This window comes from Schistocerca piceifrons, unplaced genomic scaffold (assembly GCF_021461385.2).
Source record: "Schistocerca piceifrons isolate TAMUIC-IGC-003096 unplaced genomic scaffold, iqSchPice1.1 HiC_scaffold_598, whole genome shotgun sequence".
Classification (NCBI taxonomy): domain Eukaryota; kingdom Metazoa; phylum Arthropoda; class Insecta; order Orthoptera; family Acrididae; genus Schistocerca; species Schistocerca piceifrons.
In genome coordinates this window covers 39,814-54,927 of record NW_025728839.1, presented here as the reverse complement: position 1 = coordinate 54,927, position 15,114 = coordinate 39,814, and the positions used below count along the sequence as shown (strand labels likewise).

Genomic DNA, 15,114 nt, shown 5'->3' with positions numbered 1-15,114 from the left:
ATAGGCCGATTTGAGAGCGTCAGCTCTCGCGTCAGCCGAGCAAAGTCGAGACAAGTCGAGACACACTAAGGGCTGGTATGCAGCGAGTAAGAGGGCGAAAAAACAATAATTTAAGAGCGCGTGGCAAAAGTACTCATACGCGAAATTAAAAGCCTGCTGCGGTGGCCGGAATCGAACCCGGATCAACTGCTTGGAAGGCAACTATGCTGACCATTACACCACCACCGCACAAGCGAGCGCCGCGCGTCGCGCTGTGTCGGCTTCCCGCCAGTCGGCAGCGGCCGAAGGTGATCGTACCTGGCAGGCGCATTTCGAGGCAGGCTAGGGGAGCACATCCAGACGCATTCGGACAGCGTATCCGCGCACACTTCGCATCCTTTTGGCAAGAGTTGGGCGCCGCAACGCAAGAGTACGCAGAGGACCGCGTTCTGGCGGCATTTTTAAGCAGAGCAGTGCAGTGCAGGATTCAGCGTCTGCAGCATCTTTTCCACAGAATGCTACGGCGCTTGACGGCAGTCCCACTTTCCCTTGAGACATCTGCGCGGCAAGCAGCGTCAAGTTACCGCTGGCCCGAGCATCGGTGGTTCAGTGTAGAATGCTCGCCTGCCACGCGGGCGGCCCGGGTTCGATTCCCGGCCGATGCATCATTTTGCTTTTCCCGCGATAATGCTGCCGCGTGGCTTGAGCGCTTGAGATGCACGATCCACAAGAATGTGTAGCTGGATTTCCCTTGAGAAGGACCGAGAACGCAGCACTCGCGGGTCCCCACTAGGACGCTCGCATCATGTTCTACAGACTAGCGTCGGCCTGGCCTCACAAGTTGCTGGGTCCGGGTGCCTCCGAGGCACTGAACTTCAACGACAAGGAGTGCTGCCTATCGTTGCAACAGCAGCAGCAGCACCGCAATCAACTGGGCCGGCAGTGCACGTGTAGCACAGAACACGTTATCCAGGAAGTACAGTGTCTCTACGTCTAATATTGGGTAAGGTGTTTACCCAGTTCCAGACAAGCGGTGCACCCGTGCCTCGGTAGCGCAGTAGGCAGCGCGTAAGTCTCATAATCTTAAGGTCGTGAGTTCGATCCTCACCGGGGCATTTAATTTTCTGTGACATGGTGGTGCTGTTGCTAGGGCGCCAACGTATTTCTTGTTTGTTATCCACAGCGTTTCAACGCTTCAGCGGGAAATGTTTACTTCCTGTTATTGCTACTTACAGCTTCCCTTTTCCTCTTCTCCCAGCAGAGCGTGAAGCCAAAAGCATTGCTCTGCGACGTTTGAGGTGCGCGCCTTGCCAGTCAGTATGTGCAAAAATGCTCGCAAAGAGAGGGGGGCGCCGACGCGGCACTCGACACGAAATGCGACAAGCGACCGTACGAACGGTCGAACGAAACGGCCACATCCGGTGTGGTCTAGTGGCTAGGATACCTGGCTTTCACCCAGGAGGCCGGGTTCGATTCCCGGTACCGGAACGGAATTTTTTCCACACGAATCGTGACAAGTTTGAGCTGTCCGAGCGGCCGTTTCCCGTCCTGCTCGCAATATAGCTACTGTTTCGTGACCGTCAGCAGAATATAGACTAGGGAAGCAGACACACGACGACCATAGAAATGGTGTGCGGCTTCATGCCACCTGTTTCCAGCGTAGGGCTGAGCAACTGCATCTGCCGAGGCCCGCTAGCTCAGTTGGTTAGAGCGTCGTGCTAATAACGCGAAGGTCGTGGGTTCGATCCCCCCACGGGCCACTACTCTTTTCCTACTACGAAAAGGCGGCGCCGATTTCAGCTGGCGAGTGTGGTGACCAAAAGATCATCACCCTGCGTGGAAGTTGATAGAGGATCCGAACCCGACTCGTCGGGGAGCGCTACAGCATTCACTCGGCAATGGCCATAATATCTTGAATACACTGGTTCTCAACCGATAAAGAGAAAATGAAAGAAAATGTCCGATTGCCGATGCGTAACAACTTTGGCCCTTGTCAGTACTTGGCGGGTGAGCGCATGGGAACACAGGGCGCTATTGGCACTTTTACTTCCTATTTTTGTTTCTCCTTTCTTTTCGGAGCTACAGCCCGATTCGGTCAGGGAGACGCCACCGTGAAAATGAAGGGGGCGTGCTGTGTGTCCCTCCTTACCTCTCTCAGTCGTTTCTCGTGCTTGTCGTTTTGATATAGGCCGATTTGAGAGCGTCAGCTCTCGCGTCAGCCGAGCAAAGTCGAGACAAGTCGAGACACACTAAGGGCTGGTATGCAGCGAGTAAGAGGGCGAAAAACAATAATTTAAGAGCGCGTGGCAAAAGTACTCATACGCGAAATTAAAAGCCTGCTGCGGTGGCCGGGAATCGAACCCGGATCAACTGCTTGGAAGGCAACTATGCTGACCATTACACCACCACCGCACAAGCGAGCACCGCGCGTCCGCGCTGTGTCGGCTTCCCGCCAGTCGGCAGCGGCCGAAGGTGATCGTACCTGGCAGGCGCATTTCGAGGCAGGCTAGGGGAGCACATCCAGACGCATTCGGACAGCGTATCCGCGCACACTTCGCATCCTTTGGCAAGAGTTGGCGCCGGCAACGCAAGAGTACGCAGAGGACCGCGTTCTGGCGGCATTTTTAAGCAGAGCAGTGCAGTGCAGGATTCAGCGTCTGCAGCATCTTTTCCACAGAATGCTACGGCGCTTGACGGCAGTCCCACTTTCCCTTGAGACATCTGCGCGGCAAGCAGCGTCAAGTTACCGCTGGCCCGAGCATCGGTGGTTCAGTGGTAGAATGCTCGCCTGCCACGCGGGCGGCCCGGGTTCGATTCCCGGCCGATGCATCATTTTGCTTTTCCGCAATAATGCTGCCGCGTGGCTTGAGCGCTTGAGATGCACGATCCACAAGAATGTGTAGCTGGATTCCCTTGAGAAGGACCGAGAACGCAGCACTCGCGGGTCCCCACTAGGACGCTCGCATCATGTTCTACAGACTAGCGTCGGCCTGGCCTCACAAGTTGCTGGGTCCGGGTGCCTCCGAGGCACTGAACTTCAACGACAAGGAGTGCTGCCTATCGTTGCAACAGCAGCAGCAGCACCGCAATCAACTGGGCCGGCAGTGCACGTGTAGCAACAGAACACGTTATCCAGGAAGTACAGTGTCTCTACGTCTAATATTGGGTAAGGTGTTTACCCAGTTTCCAGGACAAGCGGTGCACCCGTGCCTCGGTAGCGCAGTAGGCAGCGCGTAAGTCTCATAATCTTAAGGTCGTGAGTTCGATCCTCACCCGGGCATTTAATTTTCTGTGACATGGTGGTGCTGTTGCTAGGGCGCCAACGTATTTCTTGTTTGTTATCCACAGCGTTTCAACGCTTCAGCGGGAAAATGTTTACTTCCTGTTATTGCTACTTACAGCTTCCCTTTTCCTCTTCTCCCAGCAGAGCGTGAAGCCAAAAGCATTGCTCTGCGACGTTTGAGGTGCGCGCCTTGCCAGTCAGTATGTGCAAAGATGCTCGCAAAGAGAGGGGGGCGCCGACGCGGCACTCGACACGAAATGCGACAAGCGACCGTACGAACGGTCGAACGAAACGGCCACATCCGGTGTGGTCTAGTGGCTAGGATACCTGGCTTTCACCCAGGAGGCCCGGGTTCGATACCCGGTACCGGAACGGAATTTTTTCCACACGAATCGTGACAAGTTTGAGCTGTCCGAGCGGCCGTTTCCCGTCCTGCTCGCAATATAGCTACTGTTTCGTGACCGTCAGCAGAATATAGACTAGGGAAGCAGACACACGACGACCATAGAAATGGTGTGCGGCTTCATGCCACCTGTTTCCAGCGTAGGGCTGAGCAACTGCATCTGCCGAGGCCCGCTAGCTCAGTTGGTTAGAGCGTCGTGCTAATAACGCGAAGGTCGTGGGTTCGATCCCCCCACGGGCCACTACTCTTTTCCTACTACGAAAAGGCGGCGCCGATTTCAGCTGGCGAGTGTGGTGACCAAAAGATCATCACCCTGCGTGGAAGTTGATAGAGGATCCGAACCCGACTCGTCGGGGAGCGCTACAGCATTCACTCGGCAATGGCCATAATATCTTGAATACACTGGTTCTCAACCGATAAAGAGAAAATGAAAGAAAATGTCCGATTGCCGATGCGTAACAACTTTGGCCCTTGTCAGTACTTGGGCGGGTGAGCGCATGGGAACACAGGGCGCTATTGGCACTTTTACTTCCTATTTTTGTTTCTCCTTTCTTTTCGGAGCTACAGCCCGATTCGGTCAGGGAGACGCCACCGTGAAATGAAGGGGGCGTGCTGTGTGTCCCTCCTTACCTCTCTCAGTCGTTTCTCGTGCTTGTCGTTTTGATATAGGCCGATTTGAGAGCGTCAGCTCTCGCGTCAGCCGAGCAAAGTCGAGACAAGTCGAGACACACTAAGGGCTGGTATGCAGCGAGTAAGAGGGCGAAAAAACAATAATTTAAGAGCGCGTGGCAAAAGTACTCATACGCGAAATTAAAAGCCTGCTGCGGTGGCCGGGAATCGACCCGGATCAACTGCTTGGAAGGCAACTATGCTGACCATTACACCACCACCGCACAAGCGAGCGCCGCGCGTCCGCGCTGTGTCGGCTTCCCGCCAGTCGGCAGCGGCCGAAGGTGATCGTACCTGGCAGGCGCATTTCGAGGCAGGCTAGGGGAGCACATCCAGACGCATTCGGACAGCGTATCCGCGCACACTTCGCATCCTTTGGCAAGAGTTGGGCGCCGGCAACGCAAGAGTACGCAGAGGACCGCGTTCTGGCGGCATTTTTAAGCAGAGCAGTGCAGTGCAGGATTCAGCGTCTGCAGCATCTTTTCCACAGAATGCTACGGCGCTTGACGGCAGTCCCACTTTCCCTTGAGACATCTGCGCGGCAAGCAGCGTCAAGTTACCGCTGGCCCGAGCATCGGTGGTTCAGTGGTAGAATGCTCGCCTGCCACGCGGGCGGCCCGGGTTCGATTCCCGGCCGATGCATCATTTTGCTTTTCCCGCAATAATGCTGCCGCGTGGCTTGAGCGCTTGAGATGCACGATCCACAAGAATGTGTAGCTGGATTTCCCTTGAGAAGGACCGAGAACGCAGCACTCGCGGGTCCCCACTAGGACGCTCGCATCATGTTCTACAGACTAGCGTCGGCCTGGCCTCACAAGTTGCTGGGTCCGGGTGCCTCCGAGGCACTGAACTTCAACGACAAGGAGTGCTGCCTATCGTTGCAACAGCAGCAGCAGCACCGCAATCAACTGGGCCGGCAGTGCACGTGTAGCAACAGAACACGTTATCCAGGAAGTACAGTGTCTCTACGTCTAATATTGGGTAAGGTGTTTACCCAGTTTCCAGGACAAGCGGTGCACCCGTGCCTCGGTAGCGCAGTAGGCAGCGCGTAAGTCTCATAATCTTAAGGTCGTGAGTTCGATCCTCACCCGGGGCATTTAATTTTCTGTGACATGGTGGTGCTGTTGCTAGGGCGCCAACGTATTTCTTGTTTGTTATCCACAGCGTTTCAACGCTTCAGCGGGAAATGTTTACTTCCTGTTATTGCTACTTACAGCTTCCCTTTTCCTCTTCTCCCAGCAGAGCGTGAAGCCAAAAGCATTGCTCTGCGACGTTTGAGGTGCGCGCCTTGCCAGTCAGTATGTGCAAAAATGCTCGCAAAGAGAGGGGGGCGCCGACGCGGCACTCGACACGAAATGCGACAAGCGACCGTACGAACGGTCGAACGAAACGGCCACATCCGGTGTGGTCTAGTGGCTAGGATACCTGGCTTTCACCCAGGAGGCCCGGGTTCGATTCCCGGTACCGGAACGGAATTTTTTCCACACGAATCGTGACAAGTTTGAGCTGTCCGAGCGGCCGTTTCCCGTCCTGCTCGCAATATAGCTACTGTTTCGTGACCGTCAGCAGAATATAGACTAGGGAAGCAGACACACGACGACCATAGAAATGGTGTGCGGCTTCATGCCACCTGTTTCCAGCGTAGGGGCTGAGCAACTGCATCTGCCGAGGCCCGCTAGCTCAGTTGGTTAGAGCGTCGTGCTAATAACGCGAAGGTCGTGGGTTCGATCCCCCCACGGGCCACTACTCTTTTCCTACTACGAAAGGCGGCGCCGATTTCAGCTGGCGAGTGTGGTACCAAAAGATCATCACCCTGCGTGGAAGTTGATAGAGGATCCGACCCGACTCGTCGGGGAGCGCTACAGCATTCACTCGGCAATGGCCATAATATCTTGAATACACTGGTTCTCAACCGATAAAGAGAAAATGAAAGAAAATGTCCGATTGCCGATGCGTAACAACTTTGGCCCTTGTCAGTACTTGGGCGGGTGAGCGCATGGAACACAGGGCGCTATTGGCACTTTTACTTCCTATTTTTGTTTCTCCTTTCTTTTCGGAGCTACAGCCCGATTCGGTCAGGGAGACGCCACCGTGAAATGAAGGGGGCGTGCTGTGTGTCCCTCCTTACCTCTCTCAGTCGTTTCTCGTGCTTGTCGTTTTGATATAGGCCGATTTGAGAGCGTCAGCTCTCGCGTCAGCCGAGCAAAGTCGAGACAAGTCGAGACACACTAAGGGCTGGTATGCAGCGAGTAAGAGGGCGAAAAAAACAATAATTTAAGAGCGCGTGGCAAAAGTACTCATACGCGAAATTAAAAGGCCTGCTGCGGTGGCCGGGAATCGAACCCGGATCAACTGCTTGGAAGGCAACTATGCTGACCATTACACCACCACCGCACAAGCGAGCACCGCGCGTCCGCGCTGTGTCGGCTTCCCGCCAGTCGGCAGCGGCCGAAGGTGATCGTACCTGGCAGGCGCATTTCGAGGCAGGCTAGGGGAGCACATCCAGACGCATTCGGACAGCGTATCCGCGCACACTTCGCATCCTTTGGCAAGAGTTGGGCGCCGGCAACGCAAGAGTACGCAGAGGACCGCGTTCTGGCGGCATTTTTAAGCAGAGCAGTGCAGTGCAGGATTCAGCGTCTGCAGCATCTTTTCCACAGAATGCTACGGCGCTTGACGGCAGTCCCACTTTCCCTTGAGACATCTGCGCGGCAAGCAGCGTCAAGTTACCGCTGGCCCGAGCATCGGTGGTTCAGTGGTAGAATGCTCGCCTGCCACGCGGGCGGCCCGGGTTCGATTCCCGGCCGATGCATCATTTTGCTTTTCCCGCAATAATGCTGCCGCGTGGCTTGAGCGCTTGAGATGCACGATCCACAAGAATGTGTAGCTGGATTTCCCTTGAGAAGGACCGAGAACGCAGCACTCGCGGGTCCCCACTAGGACGCTCGCATCATGTTCTACAGACTAGCGTCGGCCTGGCCTCACAAGTTGCTGGGTCCGGGTGCCTCCGAGGCACTGAACTTCAACGACAAGGAGTGCTGCCTATCGTTGCAACAGCAGCAGCAGCACCGCAATCAACTGGGCCGGCAGTGCACGTGTAGCAACAGAACACGTTATCCAGGAAGTACAGTGTCTCTACGTCTAATATTGGGTAAGGTGTTTACCCAGTTTCCAGGACAAGCGGTGCACCCGTGCCTCGGTAGCGCAGTAGGCAGCGCGTAAGTCTCATAATCTTAAGGTCGTGAGTTCGATCCTCACCCGGGGCATTTAATTTTCTGTGACATGGTGGTGCTGTTGCTAGGGCGCCAACGTATTTCTTGTTTGTTATCCACAGCGTTTCAACGCTTCAGCGGGAAAATGTTTACTTCCTGTTATTGCTACTTACAGCTTCCCTTTTCCTCTTCTCCCAGCAGAGCGTGAAGCCAAAAGCATTGCTCTGCGACGTTTGAGGTGCGCGCCTTGCCAGTCAGTATGTGCAAAGATGCTCGCAAAGAGAGGGGGGCGCCGACGCGGCACTCGACACGAAATGCGACAAGCGACCGTACGAACGGTCGAACGAAACGGCCACATCCGGTGTGGTCTAGTGGCTAGGATACCTGGCTTTCACCCAGGAGGCCCGGGTTCGATACCCGGTACCGGAACGGAATTTTTTCCACACGAATCGTGACAAGTTTGAGCTGTCCGAGCGGCCGTTTCCCGTCCTGCTCGCAATATAGCTACTGTTTCGTGACCGTCAGCAGAATATAGACTAGGGAAGCAGACACACGACGACCATAGAAATGGTGTGCGGCTTCATGCCACCTGTTTCCAGCGTAGGGCTGAGCAACTGCATCTGCCGAGGCCCGCTAGCTCAGTTGGTTAGAGCGTCGTGCTAATAACGCGAAGGTCGTGGGTTCGATCCCCCCACGGGCCACTACTCTTTTCCTACTACGAAAAGGCGGCGCCGATTTCAGCTGGCGAGTGTGGTGACCAAAAGATCATCACCCTGCGTGGAAGTTGATAGAGGATCCGAACCCGACTCGTCGGGGAGCGCTACAGCATTCACTCGGCAATGGCCATAATATCTTGAATACACTGGTTCTCAACCGATAAAGAGAAAATGAAAGAAAATGTCCGATTGCCGATGCGTAACAACTTTGGCCCTTGTCAGTACTTGGGCGGGTGAGCGCATGGGAACACAGGGCGCTATTGGCACTTTTACTTCCTATTTTTGTTTCTCCTTTCTTTTCGGAGCTACAGCCCGATTCGGTCAGGGAGACGCCACCGTGAAATGAAGGGGGCGTGCTGTGTGTCCCTCCTTACCTCTCTCAGTCGTTTCTCGTGCTTGTCGTTTTGATATAGGCCGATTTGAGAGCGTCAGCTCTCGCGTCAGCCGAGCAAAGTCGAGACAAGTCGAGACACACTAAGGGCTGGTATGCAGCGAGTAAGAGGGCGAAAAAACAATAATTTAAGAGCGCGTGGCAAAAGTACTCATACGCGAAATTAAAAGCCTGCTGCGGTGGCCGGGAATCGAACCCGGATCAACTGCTTGGAAGGCAACTATGCTGACCATTACACCACCACCGCACAAGCGAGCGCCGCGCGTCCGCGCTGTGTCGGCTTCCCGCCAGTCGGCAGCGGCCGAAGGTGATCGTACCTGGCAGGCGCATTTCGAGGCAGGCTAGGGGAGCACATCCAGACGCATTCGGACAGCGTATCCGCGCACACTTCGCATCCTTTGGCAAGAGTTGGGCGCCGGCAACGCAAGAGTACGCAGAGGACCGCGTTCTGGCGGCATTTTTAAGCAGAGCAGTGCAGTGCAGGATTCAGCGTCTGCAGCATCTTTTCCACAGAATGCTACGGCGCTTGACGGCAGTCCCACTTTCCCTTGAGACATCTGCGCGGCAAGCAGCGTCAAGTTACCGCTGGCCCGAGCATCGGTGGTTCAGTGGTAGAATGCTCGCCTGCCACGCGGGCGGCCCGGGTTCGATTCCCGGCCGATGCATCATTTTGCTTTTCCCGCGATAATGCTGCCGCGTGGCTTGAGCGCTTGAGATGCACGATCCACAAGAATGTGTAGCTGGATTTCCCTTGAGAAGGACCGAGAACGCAGCACTCGCGGGTCCCCACTAGGACGCTCGCATCATGTTCTACAGACTAGCGTCGGCCTGGCCTCACAAGTTGCTGGGTCCGGGTGCCTCCGAGGCACTGAACTTCAACGACAAGGAGTGCTGCCTATCGTTGCAACAGCAGCAGCAGCACCGCAATCAACTGGGCCGGCAGTGCACGTGTAGCAACAGAACACGTTATCCAGGAAGTACAGTGTCTCTACGTCTAATATTGGGTAAGGTGTTTACCCAGTTTCCAGGACAAGCGGTGCACCCGTGCCTCGGTAGCGCAGTAGGCAGCGCGTAAGTCTCATAATCTTAAGGTCGTGAGTTCGATCCTCACCCGGGGCATTTAATTTTCTGTGACATGGTGGTGCTGTTGCTAGGGCGCCAACGTATTTCTTGTTTGTTATCCACAGCGTTTCAACGCTTCAGCGGGAAAATGTTTACTTCCTGTTATTGCTACTTACAGCTTCCCTTTTCCTCTTCTCCCAGCAGAGCGTGAAGCCAAAAGCATTGCTCTGCGACGTTTGAGGTGCGCGCCTTGCCAGTCAGTATGTGCAAAAATGCTCGCAAAGAGAGGGGGGCGCCGACGCGGCACTCGACACGAAATGCGACAAGCGACCGTACGAACGGTCGAACGAAACGGCCACATCCGGTGTGGTCTAGTGGCTAGGATACCTGGCTTTCACCCAGGAGGCCCGGGTTCGATTCCCGGTACCGGAACGGAATTTTTTCCACACGAATCGTGACAAGTTTGAGCTGTCCGAGCGGCCGTTTCCCGTCCTGCTCGCAATATAGCTACTGTTTCGTGACCGTCAGCAGAATATAGACTAGGGAAGCAGACACACGACGACCATAGAAATGGTGTGCGGCTTCATGCCACCTGTTTCCAGCGTAGGGCTGAGCAACTGCATCTGCCGAGGCCCGCTAGCTCAGTTGGTTAGAGCGTCGTGCTAATAACGCGAAGGTCGTGGGTTCGATCCCCCCACGGGCCACTACTCTTTTCCTACTACGAAAAGGCGGCGCCGATTTCAGCTGGCGAGTGTGGTGACCAAAAGATCATCACCCTGCGTGGAAGTTGATAGAGGATCCGAACCCGACTCGTCGGGGAGCGCTACAGCATTCACTCGGCAATGGCCATAATATCTTGAATACACTGGTTCTCAACCGATAAAGAGAAAATGAAAGAAAATGTCCGATTGCCGATGCGTAACAACTTTGGCCCTTGTCAGTACTTGGGCGGGTGAGCGCATGGGAACACAGGGCGCTATTGGCACTTTTACTTCCTATTTTTGTTTCTCCTTTCTTTTCGGAGCTACAGCCCGATTCGGTCAGGGAGACGCCACCGTGAAATGAAGGGGGCGTGCTGTGTGTCCCTCCTTACCTCTCTCAGTCGTTTCTCGTGCTTGTCGTTTTGATATAGGCCGATTTGAGAGCGTCAGCTCTCGCGTCAGCCGAGCAAAGTCGAGACAAGTCGAGACACACTAAGGGCTGGTATGCAGCGAGTAAGAGGGCGAAAAAACAATAATTTAAGAGCGCGTGGCAAAAGTACTCATACGCGAAATTAAAAGCCTGCTGCGGTGGCCGGGAATCGAACCCGGATCAACTGCTTGGAAGGCAACTATGCTGACCATTACACCACCACCGCACAAGCGAGCGCCGCGCGTCCGCGCTGTGTCGGCTTCCCGCCAGTCGGCAGCGGCCGAAGGTGATCGTACCTGGCAGGCGCATTTCGAGGCAGGCTAGGGGAGCACATCCAGACGCATTCGGACAGCGTATCCGCGCACACTTCGCATCCTTTGGCAAGAGTTGGGCGCCGGCAACGCAAGAGTACGCAGAGGACCGCGTTCTGGCGGCATTTTTAAGCAGAGCAGTGCAGTGCAGGATTCAGCGTCTGCAGCATCTTTTCCACAGAATGCTACGGCGCTTGACGGCAGTCCCACTTTCCCTTGAGACATCTGCGCGGCAAGCAGCGTCAAGTTACCGCTGGCCCGAGCATCGGTGGTTCAGTGGTAGAATGCTCGCCTGCCACGCGGGCGGCCCGGGTTCGATTCCCGGCCGATGCATCATTTTGCTTTTCCCGCGATAATGCTGCCGCGTGGCTTGAGCGCTTGAGATGCACGATCCACAAGAATGTGTAGCTGGATTTCCCTTGAGAAGGACCGAGAACGCAGCACTCGCGGGTCCCCACTAGGACGCTCGCATCATGTTCTACAGACTAGCGTCGGCCTGGCCTCACAAGTTGCTGGGTCCGGGTGCCTCCGAGGCACTGAACTTCAACGACAAGGAGTGCTGCCTATCGTTGCAACAGCAGCAGCAGCACCGCAATCAACTGGGCCGGCAGTGCACGTGTAGCAACAGAACACGTTATCCAGGAAGTACAGTGTCTCTACGTCTAATATTGGGTAAGGTGTTTACCCAGTTTCCAGGACAAGCGGTGCACCCGTGCCTCGGTAGCGCAGTAGGCAGCGCGTAAGTCTCATAATCTTAAGGTCGTGAGTTCGATCCTCACCCGGGGCATTTAATTTTCTGTGACATGGTGGTGCTGTTGCTAGGGCGCCAACGTATTTCTTGTTTGTTATCCACAGCGTTTCAACGCTTCAGCGGGAAAATGTTTACTTCCTGTTATTGCTACTTACAGCTTCCCTTTTCCTCTTCTCCCAGCAGAGCGTGAAGCCAAAAGCATTGCTCTGCGACGTTTGAGGTGCGCGCCTTGCCAGTCAGTATGTGCAAAAATGCTCGCAAAGAGAGGGGGGCGCCGACGCGGCACTCGACACGAAATGCGACAAGCGACCGTACGAACGGTCGAACGAAACGGCCACATCCGGTGTGGTCTAGTGGCTAGGATACCTGGCTTTCACCCAGGAGGCCCGGGTTCGATTCCCGGTACCGGAACGGAATTTTTTCCACACGAATCGTGACAAGTTTGAGCTGTCCGAGCGGCCGTTTCCCGTCCTGCTCGCAATATAGCTACTGTTTCGTGACCGTCAGCAGAATATAGACTAGGGAAGCAGACACACGACGACCATAGAAATGGTGTGCGGCTTCATGCCACCTGTTTCCAGCGTAGGGCTGAGCAACTGCATCTGCCGAGGCCCGCTAGCTCAGTTGGTTAGAGCGTCGTGCTAATAACGCGAAGGTCGTGGGTTCGATCCCCCCACGGGCCACTACTCTTTTCCTACTACGAAAAGGCGGCGCCGATTTCAGCTGGCGAGTGTGGTGACCAAAAGATCATCACCCTGCGTGGAAGTTGATAGAGGATCCGAACCCGACTCGTCGGGGAGCGCTACAGCATTCACTCGGCAATGGCCATAATATCTTGAATACACTGGTTCTCAACCGATAAAGAGAAAATGAAAGAAAATGTCCGATTGCCGATGCGTAACAACTTTGGCCCTTGTCAGTACTTGGGCGGGTGAGCGCATGGGAACACAGGGCGCTATTGGCACTTTTACTTCCTATTTTTGTTTCTCCTTTCTTTTCGGAGCTACAGCCCGATTCGGTCAGGGAGACGCCACCGTGAAATGAAGGGGGCGTGCTGTGTGTCCCTCCTTACCTCTCTCAGTCGTTTCTCGTGCTTGTCGTTTTGATATAGGCCGATTTGAGAGCGTCAGCTCTCGCGTCAGCCGAGCAAAGTCGAGACAAGTCGAGACACACTAAGGGCTGGTATGCAGCGAGTAAGAGGGCGAAAAAACAATAATTTAAGAGCGCGTGGCAAAAGTACTCATACGCGAAATTAAAAGCCTGCTGCGGTGGCCGGGAATCGAACCCGGATCAACTGCTTGGAAGGCAACTATGCTGACCATTACACCACCACCGCACAAGCGAGCGCCGCGCGTCCGCGCTGTGTCGGCTTCCCGCCAGTCGGCAGCGGCCGAAGGTGATCGTACCTGGCAGGCGCATTTCGAGGCAGGCTAGGGGAGCACATCCAGACGCATTCGGACAGCGTATCCGCGCACACTTCGCATCCTTTGGCAAGAGTTGGGCGCCGGCAACGCAAGAGTACGCAGAGGACCGCGTTCTGGCGGCATTTTTAAGCAGAGCAGTGCAGTGCAGGATTCAGCGTCTGCAGCATCTTTTCCACAGAATGCTACGGCGCTTGACGGCAGTCCCACTTTCCCTTGAGACATCTGCGCGGCAAGCAGCGTCAAGTTACCGCTGGCCCGAGCATCGGTGGTTCAGTGGTAGAATGCTCGCCTGCCACGCGGGCGGCCCGGGTTCGATTCCCGGCCGATGCATCATTTTGCTTTTCCCGCGATAATGCTGCCGCGTGGCTTGAGCGCTTGAGATGCACGATCCACAAGAATGTGTAGCTGGATTTCCCTTGAGAAGGACCGAGAACGCAGCACTCGCGGGTCCCCACTAGGACGCTCGCATCATGTTCTACAGACTAGCGTCGGCCTGGCCTCACAAGTTGCTGGGTCCGGGTGCCTCCGAGGCACTGAACTTCAACGACAAGGAGTGCTGCCTATCGTTGCAACAGCAGCAGCAGCACCGCAATCAACTGGGCCGGCAGTGCACGTGTAGCAACAGAACACGTTATCCAGGAAGTACAGTGTCTCTACGTCTAATATTGGGTAAGGTGTTTACCCAGTTTCCAGGACAAGCGGTGCACCCGTGCCTCGGTAGCGCAGTAGGCAGCGCGTAAGTCTCATAATCTTAAGGTCGTGAGTTCGATCCTCACCCGGGGCATTTAATTTTCTGTGACATGGTGGTGCTGTTGCTAGGGCGCCAACGTATTTCTTGTTTGTTATCCACAGCGTTTCAACGCTTCAGCGGGAAAATGTTTACTTCCTGTTATTGCTACTTACAGCTTCCCTTTTCCTCTTCTCCCAGCAGAGCGTGAAGCCAAAAGCATTGCTCTGCGACGTTTGAGGTGCGCGCCTTGCCAGTCAGTATGTGCAAAAATGCTCGCAAAGAGAGGGGGGCGCCGACGCGGCACTCGACACGAAATGCGACAAGCGACCGTACGAACGGTCGAACGAAACGGCCACATCCGGTGTGGTCTAGTGGCTAGGATACCTGGCTTTCACCCAGGAGGCCCGGGTTCGATTCCCGGTACCGGAACGGAATTTTTTCCACACGAATCGTGACAAGTTTGAGCTGTCCGAGCGGCCGTTTCCCGTCCTGCTCGCAATATAGCTACTGTTTCGTGACCGTCAGCAGAATATAGACTAGGGAAGCAGACACACGACGACCATAGAAATGGTGTGCGGCTTCATGCCACCTGTTTCCAGCGTAGGGCTGAGCAACTGCATCTGCCGAGGCCCGCTAGCTCAGTTGGTTAGAGCGTCGTGCTAATAACGCGAAGGTCGTGGGTTCGATCCCCCCACGGGCCACTACTCTTTTCCTACTACGAAAAGGCGGCGCCGATTTCAGCTGGCGAGTGTGGTGACCAAAAGATCATCACCCTGCGTGGAAGTTGATAGAGGATCCGAACCCGACTCGTCGGGGAGCGCTACAGCATTCACTCGGCAATGGCCATAATATCTTGAATACACTGGTTCTCAACCGATAAAGAGAAAATGAAAGAAAATGTCCGATTGCCGATGCGTAACAACTTTGGCCCTTGTCAGTACTTGGGCGGGTGAGCGCATGGGAACACAGGGCGCTATTGGCACTTTTACTTCCTATTTTTGTTTCTCCTTTCTTTTCGGAGCTACAGCCCGATTCGGTCAGGGAGACGCCAC

The 15,114-nt window shown here is 55.1% G+C and overlaps 34 non-coding genes across 34 annotated transcripts; 27 read left to right on the top strand and 7 right to left on the bottom strand.

Annotated features, from left to right (window-relative positions):
- Window positions 1–157: 157 nt before the first annotated feature.
- On the bottom strand, window positions 158–228 carry Trnag-ucc. Its single transcript has one exon. It is a non-coding gene; the product is annotated as a tRNA-Gly (tRNA).
- Window positions 229–574: 346 nt separating this feature from the next.
- On the top strand, window positions 575–644 carry Trnag-gcc. Its single transcript has one exon. It is a non-coding gene; the product is annotated as a tRNA-Gly (tRNA).
- Window positions 645–1,396: 752 nt separating this feature from the next.
- Window positions 1,397–1,467, top strand: Trnae-uuc. Its single transcript has one exon. It is a non-coding gene; the product is annotated as a tRNA-Glu (tRNA).
- A 198-nt stretch (window positions 1,468–1,665) lies between these two features.
- Window positions 1,666–1,739, top strand: Trnai-aau. Its single transcript has one exon. It is a non-coding gene; the product is annotated as a tRNA-Ile (tRNA).
- Window positions 1,740–2,319: 580 nt separating this feature from the next.
- Window positions 2,320–2,391, bottom strand: Trnag-ucc. The gene has a single exon. It is a non-coding gene; the product is annotated as a tRNA-Gly (tRNA).
- A 346-nt stretch (window positions 2,392–2,737) lies between these two features.
- Window positions 2,738–2,808, top strand: Trnag-gcc. Its single transcript has one exon. It is a non-coding gene; the product is annotated as a tRNA-Gly (tRNA).
- A 378-nt stretch (window positions 2,809–3,186) lies between these two features.
- On the top strand, window positions 3,187–3,260 carry Trnam-cau. Its single transcript has one exon. It is a non-coding gene; the product is annotated as a tRNA-Met (tRNA).
- A 302-nt stretch (window positions 3,261–3,562) lies between these two features.
- On the top strand, window positions 3,563–3,634 carry Trnae-uuc. The gene has a single exon. It is a non-coding gene; the product is annotated as a tRNA-Glu (tRNA).
- A 198-nt stretch (window positions 3,635–3,832) lies between these two features.
- Trnai-aau lies at window positions 3,833–3,906 on the top strand. Its single transcript has one exon. It is a non-coding gene; the product is annotated as a tRNA-Ile (tRNA).
- A 581-nt stretch (window positions 3,907–4,487) lies between these two features.
- Trnag-ucc lies at window positions 4,488–4,558 on the bottom strand. The gene has a single exon. It is a non-coding gene; the product is annotated as a tRNA-Gly (tRNA).
- Window positions 4,559–4,905: 347 nt separating this feature from the next.
- On the top strand, window positions 4,906–4,976 carry Trnag-gcc. Its single transcript has one exon. It is a non-coding gene; the product is annotated as a tRNA-Gly (tRNA).
- A 381-nt stretch (window positions 4,977–5,357) lies between these two features.
- Window positions 5,358–5,430, top strand: Trnam-cau. The gene has a single exon. It is a non-coding gene; the product is annotated as a tRNA-Met (tRNA).
- Window positions 5,431–5,732: 302 nt separating this feature from the next.
- On the top strand, window positions 5,733–5,804 carry Trnae-uuc. Its single transcript has one exon. It is a non-coding gene; the product is annotated as a tRNA-Glu (tRNA).
- Window positions 5,805–6,003: 199 nt separating this feature from the next.
- Window positions 6,004–6,077, top strand: Trnai-aau. The gene has a single exon. It is a non-coding gene; the product is annotated as a tRNA-Ile (tRNA).
- A 579-nt stretch (window positions 6,078–6,656) lies between these two features.
- Trnag-ucc lies at window positions 6,657–6,728 on the bottom strand. The gene has a single exon. It is a non-coding gene; the product is annotated as a tRNA-Gly (tRNA).
- A 347-nt stretch (window positions 6,729–7,075) lies between these two features.
- On the top strand, window positions 7,076–7,146 carry Trnag-gcc. The gene has a single exon. It is a non-coding gene; the product is annotated as a tRNA-Gly (tRNA).
- A 381-nt stretch (window positions 7,147–7,527) lies between these two features.
- On the top strand, window positions 7,528–7,600 carry Trnam-cau. The gene has a single exon. It is a non-coding gene; the product is annotated as a tRNA-Met (tRNA).
- A 303-nt stretch (window positions 7,601–7,903) lies between these two features.
- Trnae-uuc lies at window positions 7,904–7,975 on the top strand. Its single transcript has one exon. It is a non-coding gene; the product is annotated as a tRNA-Glu (tRNA).
- A 198-nt stretch (window positions 7,976–8,173) lies between these two features.
- Window positions 8,174–8,247, top strand: Trnai-aau. The gene has a single exon. It is a non-coding gene; the product is annotated as a tRNA-Ile (tRNA).
- Window positions 8,248–8,828: 581 nt separating this feature from the next.
- On the bottom strand, window positions 8,829–8,900 carry Trnag-ucc. Its single transcript has one exon. It is a non-coding gene; the product is annotated as a tRNA-Gly (tRNA).
- A 347-nt stretch (window positions 8,901–9,247) lies between these two features.
- Window positions 9,248–9,318, top strand: Trnag-gcc. Its single transcript has one exon. It is a non-coding gene; the product is annotated as a tRNA-Gly (tRNA).
- A 381-nt stretch (window positions 9,319–9,699) lies between these two features.
- On the top strand, window positions 9,700–9,772 carry Trnam-cau. Its single transcript has one exon. It is a non-coding gene; the product is annotated as a tRNA-Met (tRNA).
- A 303-nt stretch (window positions 9,773–10,075) lies between these two features.
- Window positions 10,076–10,147, top strand: Trnae-uuc. The gene has a single exon. It is a non-coding gene; the product is annotated as a tRNA-Glu (tRNA).
- Window positions 10,148–10,345: 198 nt separating this feature from the next.
- Window positions 10,346–10,419, top strand: Trnai-aau. Its single transcript has one exon. It is a non-coding gene; the product is annotated as a tRNA-Ile (tRNA).
- Window positions 10,420–11,000: 581 nt separating this feature from the next.
- On the bottom strand, window positions 11,001–11,072 carry Trnag-ucc. The gene has a single exon. It is a non-coding gene; the product is annotated as a tRNA-Gly (tRNA).
- Window positions 11,073–11,419: 347 nt separating this feature from the next.
- Window positions 11,420–11,490, top strand: Trnag-gcc. Its single transcript has one exon. It is a non-coding gene; the product is annotated as a tRNA-Gly (tRNA).
- A 381-nt stretch (window positions 11,491–11,871) lies between these two features.
- Trnam-cau lies at window positions 11,872–11,944 on the top strand. Its single transcript has one exon. It is a non-coding gene; the product is annotated as a tRNA-Met (tRNA).
- A 303-nt stretch (window positions 11,945–12,247) lies between these two features.
- Trnae-uuc lies at window positions 12,248–12,319 on the top strand. Its single transcript has one exon. It is a non-coding gene; the product is annotated as a tRNA-Glu (tRNA).
- Window positions 12,320–12,517: 198 nt separating this feature from the next.
- On the top strand, window positions 12,518–12,591 carry Trnai-aau. The gene has a single exon. It is a non-coding gene; the product is annotated as a tRNA-Ile (tRNA).
- A 581-nt stretch (window positions 12,592–13,172) lies between these two features.
- Window positions 13,173–13,244, bottom strand: Trnag-ucc. Its single transcript has one exon. It is a non-coding gene; the product is annotated as a tRNA-Gly (tRNA).
- A 347-nt stretch (window positions 13,245–13,591) lies between these two features.
- Trnag-gcc lies at window positions 13,592–13,662 on the top strand. Its single transcript has one exon. It is a non-coding gene; the product is annotated as a tRNA-Gly (tRNA).
- Window positions 13,663–14,043: 381 nt separating this feature from the next.
- Trnam-cau lies at window positions 14,044–14,116 on the top strand. Its single transcript has one exon. It is a non-coding gene; the product is annotated as a tRNA-Met (tRNA).
- Window positions 14,117–14,419: 303 nt separating this feature from the next.
- Window positions 14,420–14,491, top strand: Trnae-uuc. The gene has a single exon. It is a non-coding gene; the product is annotated as a tRNA-Glu (tRNA).
- A 198-nt stretch (window positions 14,492–14,689) lies between these two features.
- Trnai-aau lies at window positions 14,690–14,763 on the top strand. The gene has a single exon. It is a non-coding gene; the product is annotated as a tRNA-Ile (tRNA).
- The last annotated feature ends 351 nt before the right edge of the window (window positions 14,764–15,114 follow it).